Source organism: Canis aureus, chromosome 32, assembly GCF_053574225.1.
Source record: "Canis aureus isolate CA01 chromosome 32, VMU_Caureus_v.1.0, whole genome shotgun sequence".
Classification (NCBI taxonomy): Eukaryota; Metazoa; Chordata; class Mammalia; order Carnivora; family Canidae; genus Canis; species Canis aureus.
Window position 1 is genome coordinate 43,810,064 of NC_135642.1, and position 21,543 is coordinate 43,831,606.

At 38.0% G+C, this 21,543-nt stretch overlaps 1 protein-coding gene across 40 annotated transcripts in view; it reads left to right on the forward strand.

Annotated features, from left to right (window-relative positions):
* The window catches only part of PEAK1 (pseudopodium enriched atypical kinase 1), a 293,696-nt gene that overhangs the window by 34,330 nt on the left and 237,823 nt on the right, over positions 1–21,543 (forward strand). For 35 of the 40 annotated variants that reach the window (XM_077881987.1, XM_077881989.1, XM_077882018.1 and 32 more), the window contains one exon: positions 16,653–16,717. The gene's annotated coding sequence lies outside the window, so the exon portion shown is untranslated. Of the gene's footprint in view, positions 1–14,222; positions 14,375–16,652; positions 16,718–21,543 lie in introns of those variants that run through there. The other 5 variants (XM_077881992.1, XM_077881994.1, XM_077882022.1 and 2 more) reach the window with 1 other exon arrangement.

A 21,543-nucleotide genomic window follows, 5' to 3' on the forward strand; every position in this document is an offset into this window, starting at 1 on the left:
CTGGGGGCATCACAATGTCTGACTTCAAGTTACATTACAAAGTTGGGATCATTAATACAGTGTGGTACTGGCACAAAAACAGACACATAGATCAATGGAACAGAATAGAGAATCCAGAAATGGACCCTCAACTCTATGGTCAACTCATCTTTGACAAAGCAGGAAAGACTATCCAATGAAAAAAAGTCTCTTCAATAAATGGTGCTGGGAAAATTGGAGAGCCACGTGCAGAAGAATGAAACTAGACCATTCTCTTACACCAGACACAGAGATAAACTCAAAATGGATGAAAGATCTAAACGGAGACAAGAATCCATCAGAATCCTAGAGGAGAAGACAGGCAACACCCTTTTTGAACTTGGCCACAGCAACTTCTTGCAAGATCCATCTAGGAAGGCGAGGGAAACAAAAGCAAAGATGAACTATTGGGACTTGATCAAGATAAAAAGCTTCTGCACAGCAAAGGAAACAGCAAAACTAAAAGACAACGTACAGAATGGGAGGAGATATTTACAAATGACATATCAGATAAAGGGCCAGGATCCAAGATCTATAAAGAACTGATCAAACTCTACACCCAAAAACCAAACAATCCAGTCAAGAAGTGGGCAGAAGACATGAACAGACATTTCTCCAAAGAAGACATAGACATGGCCAACAAGCACATGAGAAAATGCTCATCACTCATCATTAGGGAAATATAAACCAAAAGCACAATGAGATCCCACCTCACACCAGTGAGAATGGGGAAAATTAAGAAGACAGGAAACCACAGATGTTGGAGAGGATGTGGAGAAAGGGGAACCCTCCTGCACTGTTGGTGGGAATGTGAACTGGTGCCACCACTCTGGAAGACTGGAGGTTCTTCAAGAATTGCAAATAGCTACCCTGTGACCCAGCAAATGCACTACTGGGTATTTACCCCCAAAGATATGGATGCAGTGAAATGCCGGGACACCTGCACCCCAATGTTCATAGCAGCAATGTCCACAATAGCCATACTATGGAAGGAACCTCAGTGTCCTTCGACAGATGAATGGATAAAGAAGATGCGGTCTGTGTATACACAATGGAATATTACTCAGCCATCAGAAAGGATGAATACCCACCATTTACATTAACATGGTTGGAACTGGAGGGTATTATGCTAAGTGAAACAAGTCAATCAGAGAAAGACAATTATCATATGGTTTCACTCATGTGGAATATAAGAAATAGTGAAAGGGACTGTAAGGGGAGGGGCGAACTGGGGAAAAATGAGAGAGGAAGACAAACCATGAGAGACTCTTGACTCTGGGGAACAAAGGGTTGTGGGAGGGGAGGTGGGCGGGGGGATGGGGTAATCAGGTGATGGGCATTAAGGAGGGCACGTGATGAGCATTGGGTATTATATGTTGGCAAATTAAATTTAAAGAAAATAAAAATTCATTTCTAATATACCAATAAACTAAAAATAAAAGTCTGATAGAATTTCCTTGGGAAGACATCTGGCCCTGGACTTCTGTTTGTTGGGAGATTTTTTTTTTTAATTTTTTTTTTTAAAGATTTATTTACTTATTTGTGAGAGGTGGGGGGGTGGCGGCAGAAACATAGAGGGAGAAGCAGGCTTCGTGCAGGGAACCCGATGCGGGACTCGATCCCAGATCCCGGGATCACACCCTGGGCCGAAGGCAGATGCTAAACCGCTAAGCCACCCAGGTGCCACTGTTGGGAGATTTTTGATTAGCGTTTTACTTCTTTACTCATTATGGTCTATTTCTTCCTGTTTCAATTTTAGTAGTTTGTATGTTTTGAAGAATTTATTCCTTCCAGTTTGCCTGGTGGCATATAATTTTTCATAATATTCTTTTATGACTGTATTTCTGTGGTGTTGGTTGTGATCTCTCTTTCCTTTCATTTGTGATTATATTTGTTTGGGTCCTTTCTGTTTTCTTTTTGATAAGTCTGGCTAGGTATTTATCAGTTTAATTTTCTTTCAAAGAACCAGTTCTTACTTTCATTGATCTGTTCTATTGATTTTGTTTCTATATATATATATATTTTTTTTTTTTTAAGATTTTTATTTGTTCATTAGAGATACACACACAGAGAGACAGAGACACAGAGGGAGAAGCAGGCTCCTCACCAGGAGCCTGATGTGGGACTCTATCCCGGGACCCAGGGATCATGACCTGAACCAAATGCAGGTTCTCAACCACTGAGCCACCCAGGTGCCCCTGTATTGTTATTTCTGTTCTCATCTTTATATTTCCCTTCTCCCGCTGGCTTTAGGCTTTATTTGCTGTTCATTTTCCAGCTCCTTTAGGTGTAAGGTTAGGTTGTGTACTTGAGACTTTTCTTGCTTCTTGAGGTAGGCCTGTATTGCAGTATACTCCCCGCTTAGGACTGCTTTTGCTGCATCACAGAAGTTTCGGACGGTCATGTTTTCACTTGATCTTAGCCAGAGGTCCAAGAAGCAGTAGGACTTTCATCTTTCCATTTTCATTTGCTTCCATGTACCTTTCTGTTTCATCTTTAATTTCCTGGTTAACCCACTCATTCTTTAGTAGGATGTTTTTTAACCTTCACATATTTGTGATCTTTCCACATTTTTTCTTATGGTTTCTTTCAACTTGTATAGTGTTATGGTCTGAAAATATGTATGGTATGATCTCAATCTTTTTTGTAAAGTTGAGGGCTGATTTGTGACCCCAGTCAGTATGTGATCCATTCTGGAGAATGTTGTGTGCACTGAAGAAGAATGTGCATTCTGCTGCTTTAGGATGAAATGTTCTGTAAAATCCATCAGGTCCAGTGTTTCCTTGTTGATTTTCTGCTTAGGTAATCTGCCCATTGCTGTACGTGGGGTGTTAAAGTCCTTTACTATTATTGTATTAGTACCAATGAGTTCCTTTATGTCTGCTATTAATCGTTTTGTATATGTGAGTGCTCCCATGTTGGGGGCATAAATATTTACAATTGTTAGATCTTCTTCTTTTTTTTTTTTTCTTAAATTTTGTTTATTTATTCATGAGAGGCACAGAGAGAGAGGCAGAGACACAGGCAGAGGGAGAAGCAGGCTCCCCGTGGGGAGCCCGATGCGGGACTCTGGGATCACTCCCTGAGCCGAAGGCAAACGTTTAACCGCTGAGTCACCCAGGCATCTCTACAATTGTTAGATCTTCTTGATGAATGGATTCCTTAATTATGATATAATGCCCTTGCACTCTTGTTACAGTCTTTGGTTTATTTAGAAAGTTTTTTTTATTTTTTATTTTTAAGGATTTTATTTATTTATTTGCAAGAGAAAGAGACAGAGAGAACATGAGCAGGGGGAGGCAGAGGGAGAGGGAAAGCAGATTCCCTGCCAACCAGGGAGCTCAATGCAGGGCTTGATCCTAGGACCCTGAGATGACCTGAGCCAAAGGCCGATGCTTAACTGACTGAGCCACTCAGGTGTACCCCACAGTCTTTAGTTTAAAATCTAGTTTCTGATATAAATATGACTACTCCAGCTTTCTTTTGGCATCCATTAACATGATAGATTGGTTCTCCATCCCCTCACTTGCAACCTGCAGATGTCTTTAGGTCTAAAATGAGTCTCTTGTACACAGAATATAGAAGACTTAAAAAAAAAAATCCATTCTGATACCCTATGGCTTTGGATTGGAGCAGTTAGCCCATTTATGTTCAGAGTAATTATTGAAAAGTAATGAATTTAGTGCCATTGTGTAACCTGTAAAGTTGGTGCTTCTGGTGATGTTTTCTGTTCCTTCCTAATCTTTATTGCTTTTGGTCTTTTTTTCCCCCACTCAGAGTTCCCCTTAATATTTCTTGTAAGGGTTGGTTAAAAACTAAGTTTTCCTTCGCCATCCATTTCTTTTGTTTACTTACCTCTTCTTTGCAGCTTCATTATTTCCAATAATTTTATCTTGTATATTACTGATTCATTCCTCTGATTTGTCCATTCTTGTTGTTATGGCATCTGTTTGGCTTTGCATCTCAGTTATAGCATTTTAAATTTTGGCTTGACTAGCTTCTAGCTCTTTTATCTCTGCACTAAGGATTTCTCCAGTGTCTTCTATGCTTTTTTCAAGTGCTGCTAGTATCCTTATAATTGTTTTAAAGTGTAGTTCAGACATGTTATATCTGTGTTGATTAAACCCATGTTTGTTATTTCTGGTCTTTCTTTTGGGGTGAATTCCTCCATCTTATCATTTTGGGGGGTAAAAAAAGCAAAATAAAATTTAAAAAATTAAAAAAAATTGGGAAGCCTGGGTGGCTCAGCGGTTGGGTGTCTGCCTTTGGCCCCGGGCGTGATCCTGGAGTCCCGGGATCGAGTTCCACATCGGGCCCCCTGCGTGGAGCCTGCTTCTCTCTCTGCCTAGGTCTCTGCCTCTCTCTCTTTCTGTATCTCTCATGAATAAATAAATAAAATCTTAAATTTTTTTTTAAATTAAGGAAGATATGTTTTGGTCTGCTTATTAAACTTGATAGAAAAAAAGAAGAAATATTAAAAATTAAAAGAAAAATTAAAAATTACTCTTTCTGTATCCAAAAATACCAACCAACCAACAAACCTAAAGCAGGCTAGATCCTCTTTACCCTAGAGCTCAAGCTCTGCAGCACACTATGATCCGTAGACTTGGTGTTGGCGACAGGTATGTTCTGGTCTTCTGGGGGAGGGGTCTGCTACTCCGAGTCTAGGTGGACGTGCCCTAGTAGAGATGCACCTGCGGGACTCAAGGCGGCGGGGCGTGGTGTAGTGGCTCCAGTCTCCACTTGGTGGCAGTTTAGCTCACTGAGGTGGATCCGTACTGGTGGGAGGGCTGAAAAGGACTTTTGCCCACTTTCTCTTACCTGGATTGGGAAAGTGGGGCCCAGCACTCTTCAGGAAGCCCTCACAGACACTCAGATGATCAGCCCTCCTGTGTCCTCACTTTCTGGCGGATCCCGGCTTCACCCTGTCCTTGCCTGAGCTGTTGGCCTGCCAGGTGTGCAGTGCTCCTGGGTTTAATCTCTGGCTTGGCTGTGGTTCAAAAGCCCCACATTTCAGAAATTCCATGGCACCGACCTGCGCTGATCCTGGCGGGGGGGGTGGGGGGGTGGTCCTGCTGCACTGTCAGCTTGTCCCAGGATACACTCGCGCCACTGTGTAGCCTTTGTGATAAATAATGAAATACGGCTGGCACCAGGTTTGCTGCCCTGAGCTGGCATCTTTGTTCCAAAACAGGTGGACGAGGCGGCTCGATTGTGCCAGTGGAGTCCTTTGCCCAGGGAGGGGCCCTATCACCCCTACCAAATGCATTCCAACCTGGGGAACCGCTTCTTCCCGTGCGACCCAGGGGATCCCCGGGCTGTGTTCCTGGTTCCGGGGCCCACCCATCTTCCCCACTGGGGCGCTGCCGTGCGCCACCCTCGTTATGATGCTGACCTTCAAAGCTTAGGACTGTGCACTCCGTCGTTTGTAAAACACTGGCAGTATTGAAACCTCGTTTTTTCCCATTCAAGGATTGAGGACCAGTTTTCTTGTGCAGTTTCCTGTGTGTTTTCATTCTTTTTCCCCCAACTCTTTCTCATTCTCGTTCTCTCTCTGCGCTCCCTCCGCTGTGCAGCACCTGGCTCTTTTCTCCCGGGAATCCACTCCCCACAGTTCCTACCTTCCATGCGTGGTTTTTCTGTTTGTAGACGTGCAGCTCTGTTCTCTAAGACTCTTGATTGATTTCAGAAGCTAGAATTTCTGTGGATCATTTCATTTAGCCTTTAGTTTATGACTTACACTTGTTCATATGTCAAAGAAAGGGAGATTAGCTTTTAATAGTTTGCTGAAGAAATTAGATACTTCATAAAACTGTTATATGGTTGAGCTTTTCACAAGTGAAATAGGATCTACAAATTATTCGCCTCATTTTTATGAGATTATGTACAGTATTACCATATCATAGTCCTTAGGAGCTTATAGTTTAGGAAATGTGACAGGCAGGCAAATTTTTCTTTTTAAATTCATATGTACAATAGTAGCATATTCAAATTATAGGCTAGTTCTTTGGTACAATAGGGAGAAGAGGTCACCCTTGGTCTCAAGTTGTCTAATCATAGCATTGTTGTGTTAGAGGAAATACACCATGCACAGACCTGATGTGTGCAAGCTCAGCAGGTTTTACTAGGTCAAGTAAACGACTTGGGTTGTAAGGCGATGTTTGAATTGGCAAGTGATATAGTAGATGTGGGAGGTGATCTCGAGGTTAAAGAGTTGTAAATAATACAGTTTTTGTTAAAAACGCAACTTCTATAAAATAAAAGGTAGAAAATAACACACATAGCAACATCTTTTGAAAACATCCTCTTCAGATGTCTCTCTTTATGAAAGATGCCTGTGTTTTCAAAATTAAAATTGTGTCTGTGGTATACAGTATCCTTATTGCATCAGTGTTCCTGTATCAAAAAAAAACCTCAACATTTTTCAGTATGCTAATTAAACATTAATATTCAACTCAGAAAACCAGGGGAAACAGAAATATTGACCCTCAAGATATCCTCTGTGATGTGGATGGATTAAAAATATTTTTAGGGCAGCCCGGGTGGCTCAGCGGTTCAGCGCCACCTTCAGCCCAGGGCCTGATCCTGGAGACCCGGGATGGAGTCCCAAGTCGGGCTCCCTGCGTGGAGCCTGCTTCTCCCTCTGCCTGAGTCTCTGCCTCTCTCTCTGTGTCTATCATGAATAAATAAATAAAATCTTAAAAAAAAAAAAGTATTTCTAGAAAGAGGGTGTTCAGGATAAGGGAAGATGTCATTTGGATGTGAAGCCTTCTTTTAGGAGAGAGGAGTTATTTTGGGGAGCACAATATAAGGAAGAGATTCCTCCCAGGGAACTTGTGTTCTGAAGTGGGAGATACTATTTACTTGAGAAGGAGCTTGGAAAAAGGTCAATTTTTCCCCCTTAGTTTTTTTTTTTCTTCCCCATTTTCACTTTTACTCCTCATTTAGCCAGACCTTTACTTTTCATCAGACATTTGTTTGTGTGCCTTATTAGTTTGTGCAGTAATTTTTTATGTATCAGTTTACTTATGGTCATTTTTGAGAAGAGAGATATTCGAGATGACTGCCTTTTTAAAATCAGCAGTAAATTTTCTTTGTGATAGGTGCTCACAAAACATGGGGAAAGGTTGTTTTTCAGCACTTTTAGTAGAACTCTTATTTTTATTATCTTATATGTCATCCCCATCTCTCCTATTATCCTATCATCCTGTCCTGATTGAATTTCATATTTTTTCCTTTGTTTATAATGACCATGGATTTTGGGTCTCATCTTTGGTTCTTTGTCATGAATGCTTATATCCCATTTAGACTTCTTAAAATTACTTAGATTCTCTTATTTGATTCCCCCCTCCTCTGTATTTGACTGTTTCTGCATCTAAATATTCAGTAATTTAAAAAAACTGTTTATATAAAAGTATGTTTAATGAAGATAGAGTTTTGTGACAGCCCTTATGGTAATGGCAATATCCTTGATATTTCAAATCAGGGTCAGAAATACAGTTACTCAGTTATATTGTTTTCCTTAGGTATTTGGATGGTCATATCCATTGGGATAGTGAATAGTGAACCATAGTCTTAACTTCATCCATTTAGAACAGCTAATATACTGTGGAGCTTCATTACTAAATTGGCTTGCTCTAATCCATTGAGACCATCTGTTCAGGCAGTGGGGTATAGCAGCCAGCACAGAGGGTGTGGAATAGTAGTTTGAATGTTTATTCTTCCACTCATTTCTAGCATGAATTCACTATGAGCAAGGTGGCTGTGAAAGTAAGTTTACCATCTCGGTAAAAAAGCTTGTATTCTGTCTGGTATAATATATAGGTACTTAATAAATGGTAGCAACTGTTACTATTACCTGCCTGTGAACATTTTCTGTTCACTCATAGGAGTGCTAATAGCCAAGGTAATTTACATCGTTGTTTTAAATTAGGAATAGTGACACTTTCAAAGCTTTTGTTAAAAAATGTTAACGGTGTTTATTTTTCTCGTTTTTAATTTATTTATTTTTAAATTATTTTTACTTTTTAAAAGATTTTATTTATTTATTCATGAGAGACACAAAGAGAGAGGCAAAGACATGGGCAGAGGGAGAAGCAGGCTCCACGCAGGGAGCCCGATGTGGGACTTGATCCTGGGACTCCAGGATCACACCCTGGGACTAAGGAAGGCCTTCAACCACTGAGCCACCCAGGCGTCCCATCTTGTTTCTAATTTAGTAACTACAAAAAAAAAAATATCAGGCTGGTCTTCCTTGATTTATTCTAAAGAAACACGATTCTTCTTGTTTGAGATTTTGTCACCTTCTAGAGTTTTTTGTTAGCATAGTGTGTAGTATAGTATTTACTAAAAATTGATTAATGGGACAGTGTTGAAATTAGATAAGCTTCTTTTTTCAAAGAGGTTGCTGTTATTTTTTCCCTTTGTGGTTAGTTTTAATATTTTGATTGGATAGCTTTCTGAAACTCTCTATAGCAAGCATGATTGAAAGATGATTTTTCTACCAGAAAGTGAAGAGCCTAAAATGATTATTATATCACCATTTATAAGTTCAAAATTCTTACTGAAGCTGCATATTCATCCTTCTTTCAGCTACATATCTTATCCTTCTGGATTTTTTTTTTTTTTTAAGATTTATTTATTTGAAAGAGAGACAGAGCATGAGCAGGGGGAGGAGCCAAGGGAAAGGGACAAGCCAACTGACTGCTAAGAATGGAGCCTGACATGGGACTCGATCCCAGGACCCTGAGATCATAACCTGAGCCAAAGTCAGATGCTTAACCACCTGAACCACTCAGGTGCCTTGTCCTTCTGGATTTTTAAAAAATTCAGTCACTACCTCGTAGTGCTCAGTGTAACTTGATTTTGATGTGTATTTTACTGATGACTTTCAAAATAATGATCATGCACTATTAAATAATTATTAAATTATAAAAATGATTTAAAATTGGATTTTACATACTCAGTAAATTCCTTTGATTAGAGAATTCTCTCTGGTTTTCTATTTATAATTAATCTACCAAGTAAAAATAATTAGAAGTATCTGAAGCCCCGAGCAAAACCTGTGATTAGACATGTGATTCATAATTAACTCTTTTTATTCTTACCTTTTCTTCTGCTTGCATTAATCATTTGTGTTCTTCCATAGTGATATCTAAGACACAGTACTTGAATCATATGCTGTATAAATAATCACATTGGAGATTTTCACCCACATTATCAAATCACACCTTTATCTTATGCTAAAGGCAAGAAAATAGAAGTAGGCCATAGGTGGACTTGTTCACTTTTCCTATCTTGTACTTAAGGACCTAGATTTTTTTGCCAATCTGATTATTGTCTGTATATGTTTGATGGTATGCCCACTGGCCGTGGGTCATTGAATAGGATTGGTATTCATTATTTTGACAAAGAATTAATAGTATATTATAGATCTGTTATATGTTAGTATTCTAGGTTTGGGCATAAAGAGGTAGGGGTGATATTCAGCGTATTTAGCACTTAACTACAACATAGGCACCAATCAATCAAGATGGCCATAGCACTGGATTCAGGGTCTTGAAGGACCTATCCATCTTTTATACTGTATCAGGCTTTGATGCTTTTGTTGATGAATGGTGGTGGTGGCGGTGGTAAGACTGGGCCACGGAGTTCGGGGCAGTGACTGCTTGCTAGATTACATTTCAGGAGTATTTTAGTAGTTCATCCCTTAAGGCTGTTTAGTGTGTACTAGCTGAATATTAGCTCTGCCAGGAGTTGTTCAGTTCTTTATAAGAGAGTTAACCCAGTTTGAGAAGTACTTGTTGAAAGTATGTAGAAGGTACATAGGGAAAGGATTGCACGAACCTATTTTGGATAACCAGCTAGTGAGCAGAAATTCACCACAGTCATTTGAGGAGGAGGTTGTAACCACGCTGAGGGGAAAACAGCATTTGCAAAGGCATTTGGAGCCTGAGATAGCATAGTGGATTCAGAGATGAACAAGTAGGAGAGATGGAAGAAGATGATGTTTTTCTCTGACCCTTGCTTTTAAGCTGAATAAATATATATTAAAATCACATTTGTATCCTTGAAATTGCCCCATTTTTGGTAGAGAACTGCTAGACTGTGTAGTTTCTTCAACTATATCTAAAATATTTTAGGCATTGGGTAAGAAGGGAGACTAGAAATTTGTTATACTTCAGGGCTGTACTAAACATGGATAGAGCAAGAGTACAAATAAAACCTCTCTATTCACTGAGAGGCTTCTAATGAGAAAACACAAATTCAAACAGATTGCACATGGTAGTTCTTTTAATGATATAAAACTGTTGCCTATGAGGTTTTTTGGCTGGCATCATGAAACTAATTTTGCTTAATGGCTATGGAGGCCTACAAATTCAGATGTGCAGAAAATGCAGTAAATTACTGGCCTGTCAGATTCCTGTTGCCTGTCATCTTTTATCTCAATAGCAGCTTTTGTTTCCAGACTGTCAGGGACAAGTATGGGGACCCCTTCAAGGTTGTATTTGTATATGCTTGAATAATTCAATTCAGAGCCGTCTAAATATAGCAAATTGACAACAGTGAAATGAATGTGTCTTCTTATACTTGTGTAATTTAGGGAACACATGTATGGATCTCTCTTCTAATTTCTGAGAGCTCTTGAAATATGTCAAGCATTTATAGTGGTGTAAGATCTGCTTTTATTGCCAGAGTTGATGACTCACACCTTTTGAAATATAATGAAGTCACATGGACAGCAGAGAAAATATTTTCTCTCTGACTGTTCAACTCAGCGAATGATTTGAAAGCTTCTACTGTGTGCCAGGAATCGTGTGGAATACAAAGATGAAAGAAAACTGGCATTTTTTTCTGGGTATCAAATTATGTGATTTTCTTCCTTAAGCTATATTTAGTAAAAATGACAGTCTTGATGGGTGTGTGTGTGTGTGTGTGTGTGTGTGTAGTGTTACAGCAAAGGGGGCAATAAAGGTTTGACTTACTTGTGAGTAGTTTGCTTCAGAGATGGTTTTGAAATATGGTTTAAGTTTTTGGATGGCTTCATTTTTACATTTTCAATTAATGGTATTTATTTTCTCTCTACTTTCTATTACTCTGTATAATTAGAAAGGAGGACTTTTAAAAAATTATTTATTTATTCATGAGAGACAGAGAGAGTCAGAGACACAGACAGAAGGAGAAGCAGGCTCCATGCAGGGAACCTATGTTAGACTGGATCCCGGGACCCCAGGATCACGCCCTGAGCCGAAGTCAGAGGCTCAACTGCTGAGCCACCCAGGCGTCCCAGAAAGGAGTATTTTAAGGAAAATGTATCTTATATCCCAGTATTACTTCAACAAGCATTTGGAGAGTATCTACCAGGCACTGGGTGTGGAGTGAAGAGAATAGCAGAGGTTGCTATTTATAGCATTAAGTTACTCAGTAAAAAGGAAACCAGAATAATAAAAAAGTAAAAAACTTTCAGCCCTTTTGGTGTGGTTAATTTATGGAAATAACAGATTCAGTCTTAAATGCACAGAATTTATATTTGGTTTCTCAGAGTTTTGTTCACAAAAGTTATCTGAAACCTTAAGCAAGGCATGGACTGTCTACTTTGAGTACTGATTACCTTAACCAGCATATTTCCATCTATGGTTTTTGGTAACCCATTCCTTATCATGGGTGGCCCAGCTCCCTTAGCAACTGGACATTCTTTGCTGTTAACTTGGCTAGAGGTAAATCTAGGGAAACAAAAAGACAGTGAGAATCTTTGCTATCACACATTGCCCCTTTGATACCTTTTTTCATTCAATTTCTACTTCCTTTAACAACACCTTTTCCTCTCCTGTCCTTTAACATTTTCTTTTTTTTTTTTTTAAGTTTGGAATCATGTGGACATTTATTTATCTAGCTGCCAGAAGTTAGTGGTTTCTAGATGTAGACTCTGTTTTATTTTATAGAATTTGATCTCCTAGGCAACTCTCTTATATTTACAATTCCCCACATTGTCTAATTTTAAGGTACTTGCAAATGTAAAAACATTGCTGTACAATAGGTGTTTAGCTTTTACAATTTAAATTTATATCAAATTTATTATAGGCAAGTGCTTGCTCCCTGCAGCATTATGATCTTGTGCTGTGGCCTAATGTCTTTTTTTTTTTTTTAATTGTGGTAAAATATATGTAACATAGAATTTACCATATTAGACATTTTAAAATGCATAGTTCATTGGGGTTTTGTGCAATCACAGTGCTGTGCAGCCAATCTCAAAAACTTTTTTTATGCCCTTTAACATCTTATTCAGAGGCTTTCCCAAAGGCTTAACCTAAATGTTTCCCTCAGAGGTTACATTTTACCAGGAATTTCTAGTTACAACTTTTGGGATATTTATCTTTTACTTTTTTTTGTATGTATCTGAACTGTGTTTCCTTTTGGATTGTGAGCTTTTGAAGGTGTCATGTTTGTTGAATTAGGCTTGAAGGATGGTAAGAATTTGGATTGGTGGAGAAGGGAGGAGCTATCCACAGGAGAGAGACCCCGTAAACCCAGGCAGGTCTTCAGGACAAAAAAAAAACAAGGTACTTTTCAGGAATGTTAAGTAGATTCATTTGCTTGTTTTGCTTCCATGAGTAGAGTAGAAGGAGAGGAAGCTGAGAAAATAGGAAGTGACCCTTGATGCTGAGCTGGTCAAATATGAAAATTATCAGTACCTCACTTTGGTCAATTGACTGTTCTCAGGGAGTAAAGGGCTCCGTGGAGACTTGTAGGAGAGTGCACTTAGCGTACTGTACCTCTTATCCTCATATTACCCTGCTAACAGAGAAGGAGGCCAGCGTTGTGACAGGATGTCAAGCACATTGGATTCAGGAGACAGTAGACCTGGAAGATTGGCATTTTTGGGGCATTAAGTTACCTCCTTTGTAGCGTGATGGGGAGGAAAGATGGTCTTTCCTTCCAGTTCTAATATACTACGACAGCATGGCATACTTGCAGTCTCTGGGTTAGAGCCACCGCTCAGCTGTTTCACCCATTTTGAATTGTTTAGTTCAGAGAGCAGCAAACTTTTACTGTAAAGGGCGAGATAGTAAATATTTTAAGTTTCGTAGCTAGTGTCTCTCTTGCATATTGTTTTTTTTCACAACTTTTTAGAAATGTAAGAATCATTCTTAACTCCAGGGCCATACAAAAAGAGGCATGGTCTGGATGTGGCCTTCAAGGTGTGGGTTGGCCCTTAATTTAGTTGATTGAAGCAGTTATTACCTAAGGTTTCTAGAATTTAGAAATCAAGACCCGCTTGGTGATAGTGTTTTCCATCTATTTTTATGGACTGCTTACAGGTTATATTTTCTAAGGGTCAGGAAGCTAATGTGTGTTAAAAATTCTCCATTCGTTTTCTTGCAGTCTTCATAATCTTGTGTTATAGATTATGTCCTTTATTTCTAAGTGCCTTGAAAACTCCCTTATATCTAAGATACTTTACTCATCTTTATTGTCTCTATTCTGATTAACACAAATATTTCCTATATTATGTCCTTAATGTCTAAGATTATTTTACTCATGTTTACTAGCTATTCTCTGATAAATACAAATTGCTCTAGTACTCTTAATTTATTGGAATAAATAATTTATTTGTATCTTATTTTAAACTATGAGCCGTTTAATATTCAAACATCAGACCTGGGAAAGCGGTATGATATACAATTGTAACTAAATATAACGATTTATTCTCTGTGTCCATGCTCGAAAATAATTTCTGGATTAGACTCTCCTGTATTTTTTTTTTACGATTTTTTTTTTTTTTTTTTTTATTCATGAGAGACAGGCAGAGACACAGGCAGAGGGAGAAGCAGGCTCCATGCAAGAAGCCCAATGTGGGACTCGATCCCACGACTCCAGGATCAGGCCCTGATCAGGCCCTGGCTGAAGGCGGCACTAAAGCGCTGAGCCACCTGGGCTGCCCCTCTCCTGTATGTTCTTAGCAGTGTTTTGCTTCTGATGTATTATTGCCTGCAATAGAGTTAGATATCTTAGATCTTTATATAATGAGATGTTAGTGCAGTTTAAAATTTTTATTTATTATTATTATTTTTAGGGAGAAAGAGAGAGAATCTTAAGCAAATTCCACACTCCATGATTATTATTTTTAGGGAGAAAGAAAGAGAATCTTAAGCAAATTCCACACTCCATGATGCACTCTCACAATCCTGAGATCATGACGTGAGCCAAAATCCAGAGTTGGATGCTTAACTGATTAAGCTATCCAGGGATCCCTAGTTTTTGTTTATTAACTCCTGTCCCCATTATTTTGAATTTCCACATTCATTGCTGAAACAAATATTTTCTGTGTTATATCCTTTCTCGTTGATTATAACTTGTAAGTTATATGCCTTGGCTATTTCTATTTGATTAACCCAATACTTTTTGCTGTTCTTTTTGTTTAATGCTTGTCTTCATTGTCACAGTTTTTTCTTTCTGTGTTTCCCTTAAAATTTCCTATAGTTCCTTGGTTGAAGTTTTAGACACTTCAGCCATTTTTATAGTTGTAAAAACCTTTAAACCTTTAATTAAGTAAATGCTCAAAACTCATAAAATTTTTAATGATTACTAATGCAGATAAGCCTTATAACCACATTCATGTAATTCAAAATACATGAATTCAAAACACCTAATACATGTTCAGTATTAGTTATAGAAATTTTAAGTTTATTTTCAGAAAGATTAGGTCAACAAATAATCATTAATGCAAATGGTTCTTAAAAATAATCATGACCTACCTGTTACTTGCCAATGTAAGGATTATTTTTAAAAGGTGTGGTTTGTAGATGGTCGGTGCTTTTACATTCACTGGCTATAGTGATCACTTGAAAAGCAGGTCTAGCTGAATCATGGGGAAATAGACCCAGTGCGGAAGCATACTTCTGCTATGTAGAGTGCTGATTGTGATACATGAAGTCACACAATAAATACTGAAAGAATAAATTAATAAAACCTCATACTCATTCTAGGATCAAGCTCTGGTTCTCAACAAAATACTATTAAACATAAAGTTTCTCTTAAGCTCCTTTGCAGTTAATTCTTTGACATAACCTTCAGCTCCTGGAAAAGCTGATCTGCTTTCTGTCATTATAGATTATACATATATAGAAAATTGAGCAGATGGTACATAGAGTTCCATGTGTGCCCTTCATACAGTTTCCTCTATAAGTTATTAAGCATTTTTATATTTAATTATAATTATTTCTTAGTCTGATTCATTAACTAATCATTTGGACATTTAGTTTATTTCCATTTCTTTGCGATCATAAATGAGCTATGATCTAAGTCTTTGGATTTTTATTATTCAGGACAGATTTCTGGAAGAGAGGTTACTAGGTCAGAGGGTTTGAACTTTTTAAACCTCTGTGTATTACTTTCCAGAAAGATTTTACCAATTTACACTACCATGAGCAGCATGCGCTAAATGCCCCTTGTATTCATTATTATATTATTGTAGTATCTATTACATTGTCATTTGTACCGGTAATTTAGAATATGCTGTAGTAACAAAGAATCCCCCAAATCTCATGGTTTGATACAACAGATTTTATTTTTTACAACAAAGCTCACGTTACATATCTAAAACATATCAGCAGGGGGTAGTCTCTCTTGGGAGTTTAGTCAACCAGCCTGATCAAAGCTGCTTTGGTTACTTGTTTCTGTAATGATTGTAGTAGGAAAGTCTGGTTCCTAATGGTTCCTAAAGCTTATCCCTACAAATGTTTCATATCATGTTTATGTATATCTTAGTGACTAAAGCAAGTCATACAGCCACACCGAAGTTGAAAAAGGGTAGCAAGGTGTGATCCTACAGTGAGTCTGGGAAGTAGGAGAACTGGAACAGCACAAATGAGTAACATCTTATTTTAAAAAACAACTCTAATTTCACTGATGGAAGATGATACCTCATTTTAGATTTTCTTTGCCAGTGTAGATAAACATTTTCATAGTTTTTAGCCAGTTTTATTTAACCTTTCCTTTTACTTAAGCTTTATAAACACGTGCTTGCTGTTGTTTTATTTTTTTATTTTATTTTTTAAAGATTTCATTTATCTATTCATGAGAGACACAGAGAGAGAGAGAGAGGCAGAGACACAGGCAGAGGGAGAAGCAGGCTCCATGCAGGGAGCCTGATGTGGGACTCAACCCCAGGACCCCGGGATCACACCCTGGGCCGAAGGCAGGTGGTAAACCGCTGAGCCACCCGGGCTGCCCATTGTTTTGCTTTTGTATTTCCAGATTTTTGAATTCTGTTTTTTTGTGAGGATGGGAAATCATGATGGTAACATTATTATAGGGAGTACAAACTTTTAGAAAATGCCTTTTCTTCTGAAGACTTGAACAGGTGAAAGAAAAGTATCTTCCTTGGATTTGTCCTCCTGCTTTTCCCACCCCCATTAGTATAGTATATGTTTTATTAAGTTTAATTAAAGGCAATAGAAAGTCTGGGGGAATTAAGATTCTTGACATTCTACAGATTTGTAAAACACAATTTGATACAAAAGCTTAGTGGGTAAATGATCAAGTTAGGGTTCTACTGAAAAAATTAAGTTCCCTACTCAGATTTAGTTATATTGACCATGTGTTTTCTTTTTCTTCTTTTTTTTTCAATTCAGGTATCTGCCTGAACTGGAGCTTATGCTGTAGACATTTCTTTGTGGAATTCATCTAAAAACCTGAGGTGAGATATTTTTTGAATGTGTTTGCCTTATAAGATATATTTTGTAGTGAGGAATTATAAATATATTTTTTTGAAAAATTTAAGGCAGTGCCACCTGTCTTTTCCTCTTGAGAGTTTAATAGGTAAATATTATTTATTATAAAGCTACATATATATATACTTTTAATTTGTAGGACATTTGATTGAAGGAAATGAGGCTGGTTTTAGGAATTACAGTAGTGTCTTGAGTGAATTTTTGCATTGTAATTCCAAAGGACTGTTTCTTTTGTACTCAAAGATAGAGTTCACACTGTTATTCTGACACATGTTTGAGAATAATATCGACATTATAATCTGATATTCCTGAAGACAAATCCTTAATTTGTTAAGTCATAGATTTCAACAAAAGGTAACTATTTTAATAAGTCAGTTATTAGGAGTTTCTACCACTCTTTTCTCCTGGACTTGATTATTTTCTGTAGTTCCATCTGTATGGGGGGCATATAAAATAACATATTCTGTAGTATGTTAATAGTTGGTTTCTATAGAAAGTTTCCATTATAACATTTTACTCTGAAGATAGGCTCCGTAGCCCTTTCTCTTTTCTGACATGTCTGGATTCCAGTTCTCTTCATCTTTAAATTTTTTAAGCAACCAGTCTGTCATCTGATCTTTCTACCTAGAATCCAGCTGTTCTCTAAACCATTCTTGTCACAGTCATGAGATTATTTCTTCTAAGATGAATGTCATCATGTCAGTCTGCGACTCAGATTCCTTTAGCACCTTTACATTGCTTAAATGATGTCTTATAAACTCCTTTACAAAGCAATTTAACATCTTTACCCACTTCTCCATCTCACTAGTGCTCTAGGAATGTTATAAACTAACATTTTAAAAAAATAGCTTTATTGAGAAATAATTTACATACCTTAAAATTCACTCATTTATTTAAAGTGTACAATTCAGTGTTTTGTTTTGTTTTGTTTTTTTTAACGTCATTATGGAGTTATACAGCTGTCACCACAATCTAACTTTAAAATATTTTCGTCACTGCAGGAGTTCTGGGTGGCTCAGTTGGTTGGCATCTAGCTCTTCATCTCAGCTTTGGTCTTGACATCAGGGTCATGTTAGGCTCTGTGTTAGATCTATGTTAGGCTCTGGACAAGGTGTGGAGCCTACTTTAAAAAAAAAATGTTTTCATCACTCCAAAGAGACCTTAGTACTTGCTAGCAGTTGCCAATCATTCCTTCCTCCACTCAGTCCCTGTCAGATACTAGTCTGCTTTCTGTCTCTAGATCTTCCTATTCTGGGCACTTCATATAAATGAAATTGTACAATGTGCCATCTTTTGTGACTTATTTTTTTCTACTTAGCAGAAAGTTTTCAAGGTTCATCCATATATTTCTTTAATATTTTATCTATCTATTCATGAGAGACACAGAGAGAGGCAGAGACATAGGCAGAGGGAGAAACAGGCTCCCTCTGGGGACTCTGATGCAGCACTTGATCCTAGGACCCCGAGATCATGGCCTGAGCCAAAGGCAGACACTCAACTGATGTCCAAAGGGCCATCCATATTTTTGCATAAATCAGTAGTACTTCATTGCTTTTTGTGGCTACATAATATTCCGTTTTAAGTGTCAGGTCAGGTGACTGGGCAATAGGGAGACCTGAACTTCCAGGTGTCAGGGTAACTAATTAAAAACAGTGATCCAAAATGAAAGTAACAGTTGGCCCTTTATTCACTTACTGAGATAATGTAAGCAAGGGGCTAAACCTCAGAACGCAGGCCTCCCACTCAGATGGGTTAGTACAGAGGTGGAGATGGATTGTCTCACTGCTGAGGGAGCACCAGACAAGAGGTTCTTGCAGTTTTATGGACCCAGGGCTGGTTCAGGAGTGAGCCGGAAGGGCTTGGGAAGGAAAAGCGTGGAGACAGAGTAGAGAAAAAGTGTCTTCAGTGTCTCCTCCCCGATGAGAAGGCCTCAGCAGAGGGGTATGAGCAAAGGCCTCAGCTGAAGCCCCCAGGTAAACAGACTTCTGAATGAAGTCTAGAGCCTGGGCTAGGAATATAGTTATGCTTGAGAAAAGTCAGCCAGGGGAGCCTGAGTTCCTGACTACAGCTCACTTCAGAGACTGCAGTGTGCTGGCTGTGTCCCCAGTCTGATGTGGGTAGGGCAGCTTTCCCATGTGAGGCTTGCCAGGTAATTGCTTATAGTGAGGCTGGAAAATTAAACACAGAGTTTTTAAGTTTTTGGTCAAGAGCCAGACCCTTCAATATGTATATACCATATTTTACTTATCCATTCATCAATTGGTGGACACTTGGGTGATTTCTGCATTTGACACCCACTCCCCCCCCCCCCCCCCCCGCATTTTGGCTCTTCTCAGCTTTTTGCTATGAACTTTTGCATATAAGCTTTTATGTGCATATGGTTTCATGTCTTTTGGATGTAAAAATAAAAGTGTAATTTGCTGGGTCATTTGGTAACTCCATGTTTAACAGTTTGAGGAACTGCCAAATGGTTTTCCAGAGAGACCGTTATTATTTTATATTCCCACCAGCAATGTGTCGGGGTTCTAGGTCTCCATGTCCTCACCTACATTTGTTACTATCTTTTTTTTTTTTTTTTTTAAAGTTATAGCAATTCTAGTGGATGGGAAGTTATATCTCATTATGGTTTTGATTTCTGTATCCCTAATGAGTAATGATGCTGAATATCTTTTCATGTGTTTATTGGCCATTTATATATCTTTTTTGGAGAAATGTCTATTCGAATCCTTTGCACATTTAAAAATTAGATTATCGGGGTGCCTGGTTGGCTCAGTTGGTAAATGTCTGCTTTTGGCTCAGGTCATGATCCCAAGGTCCTGGGAACAAGCCCCATGTTGGGCTTCTGGATCACCAGGGAGCCTGCTTCTTCCTTTCCCCTCTACTTGTGATCTCTCTCTCTCTCTCTCTCTCAACCTAAGTAAAAAATTTTAAAAATCTTATATTTATCCTTTTATTGTAAGAGTTTTTATATATTCTGGATACAAGTCATTTATGAAATACATGATTTATAAATATTTTCTCCCATTCTCTTGAATTGTCTTTTTACTTTCTTGATAATTGTTTTTTGAAGCATAAATGTTTTTATCTTGTTTTTTGTTGTTTGTACTTTGGGTGTTTTTTTTTTTTTTTAAGATTTTATTTATTTATTTATTTATTCATGAGAGACACAGGCAGAGACATAGGTAGAGGAAGAAGCAGGGTCCCTGTGGGGAGCCTAATATGGGACTTGATCTCAAGACTCCAGGATCGTGACCTGAGCCAAAAACAGATGCTCAACCACTGAGCTACCCAGGTGCCCCTGCTTTGGGTGTTATATCCAAGAAATCATTGCCAGATCCAAGTTCATGATGATTTACTCCTATTTCTTCTAAATATGAGTTCTTAAAATTAGGTCTGTGATCCATTTTGAGTTAATTTTTTTAAGAGGGGTTAGGGAGAGGGGAGAGAGAGAATCCCAAGCAGGCTCCATACCCATTGTAGCATCTGACATGGAGCTTGATCTCATGACCCTGATATCATAACCTGAGTCAAAATCAAGAGTCAGTTGCTTTAATCAGCTGAGCCACCCAGGCACCCCTCTATTGAGTTAATGTTTGTATATGGTTTGAGGTAGAGGTTCAGCTTCATGCTTTTGCATTCAGATATCCAGTTGTCACAGACCATTGGATTATCTTGGCACCCTTGAAGAATATAGTTGACTGTAAATGTAAGGTTTTGTTTCTGGACTTTCAATCTATTCCAGTGGTTTATTCACCACTCTTTATGCCAGTAAGTTTTGAAGTCATGAAGTGTGAGTTCTCCAACTTTGTGCTTCCTATTCAAGATTGTTTTGGCTCTTCTGGGTCCCTTGCACTTCTATATTAATTTTAGGATCAGCTTGTCAATTTCTACAAAAACAATCCAGCTGGGATTTTGATGGAGATTGTGTTGAATCTATATTATGAATCTGTAAATCAGGTTGGAGATTTTATAGTAATATATTCTCCAGTCTATGAACATGGAAGTCTTTCCATTTAGGTGTTCTCTTTAATTTCTTTCAATGATGTTTTATATTTTTTAGTGTATGTCTCCCACTTTTGCTAAATTTGTTCCTAAGCCTTTATTTTTTTTGGATACTACTGTAGATGAAATTATTTTCTTTCGTTTTTGGATTGTTCATTACTAGTGTATGGAAATAAAATTGATTTATATTATGCAACCTCACTGAACTATTAGTTCAACCAGTAGTTTTGATAGTTGTTAATTATTACTGGTAATTTTTTTATATAAAATTATATCATCTACAAATAGTAATAGTTTTATTTCTTCCTTTCCAATCTGGATGCCTTTTATGTCTTTTCTTACATAAGCCCTGGCTAAAACCTTCAGCACAATATTAAATAGAAGAGATGAGAGTGGACATCCTTGTCTTGTTCCTGATCTTAGAGGGAAAACTCTCAGTTTTCAGTGTTAGGTGTGATATTGCCTGTGGGGTTTTGTAACTGTCCTTTATCAGGTTGATGAAGTTTCCTTTTATTCCTAGTTTGTTGATTGTTTTTGTCATGAAGGAGTTAACAGTTTATTGAGACTTTTCAGTGTATGCCAGGCCCTATGCTCAGTGCTTTAGATAGTATTTAATTTTCATTACTGTACTGTGAGATACTGTTATTTTATCTTCCTTTTGCTGGTAAGTGGTAGAGTCAGACTGCTTGGTTTCAAAACTTGTGTACTCAACCATTATCCATTAAATTCCCTGTACAAACTATGTTGATTTATCCATGTGCTTTTGTCTGTTCTGGTTTTCTCCTCCTAA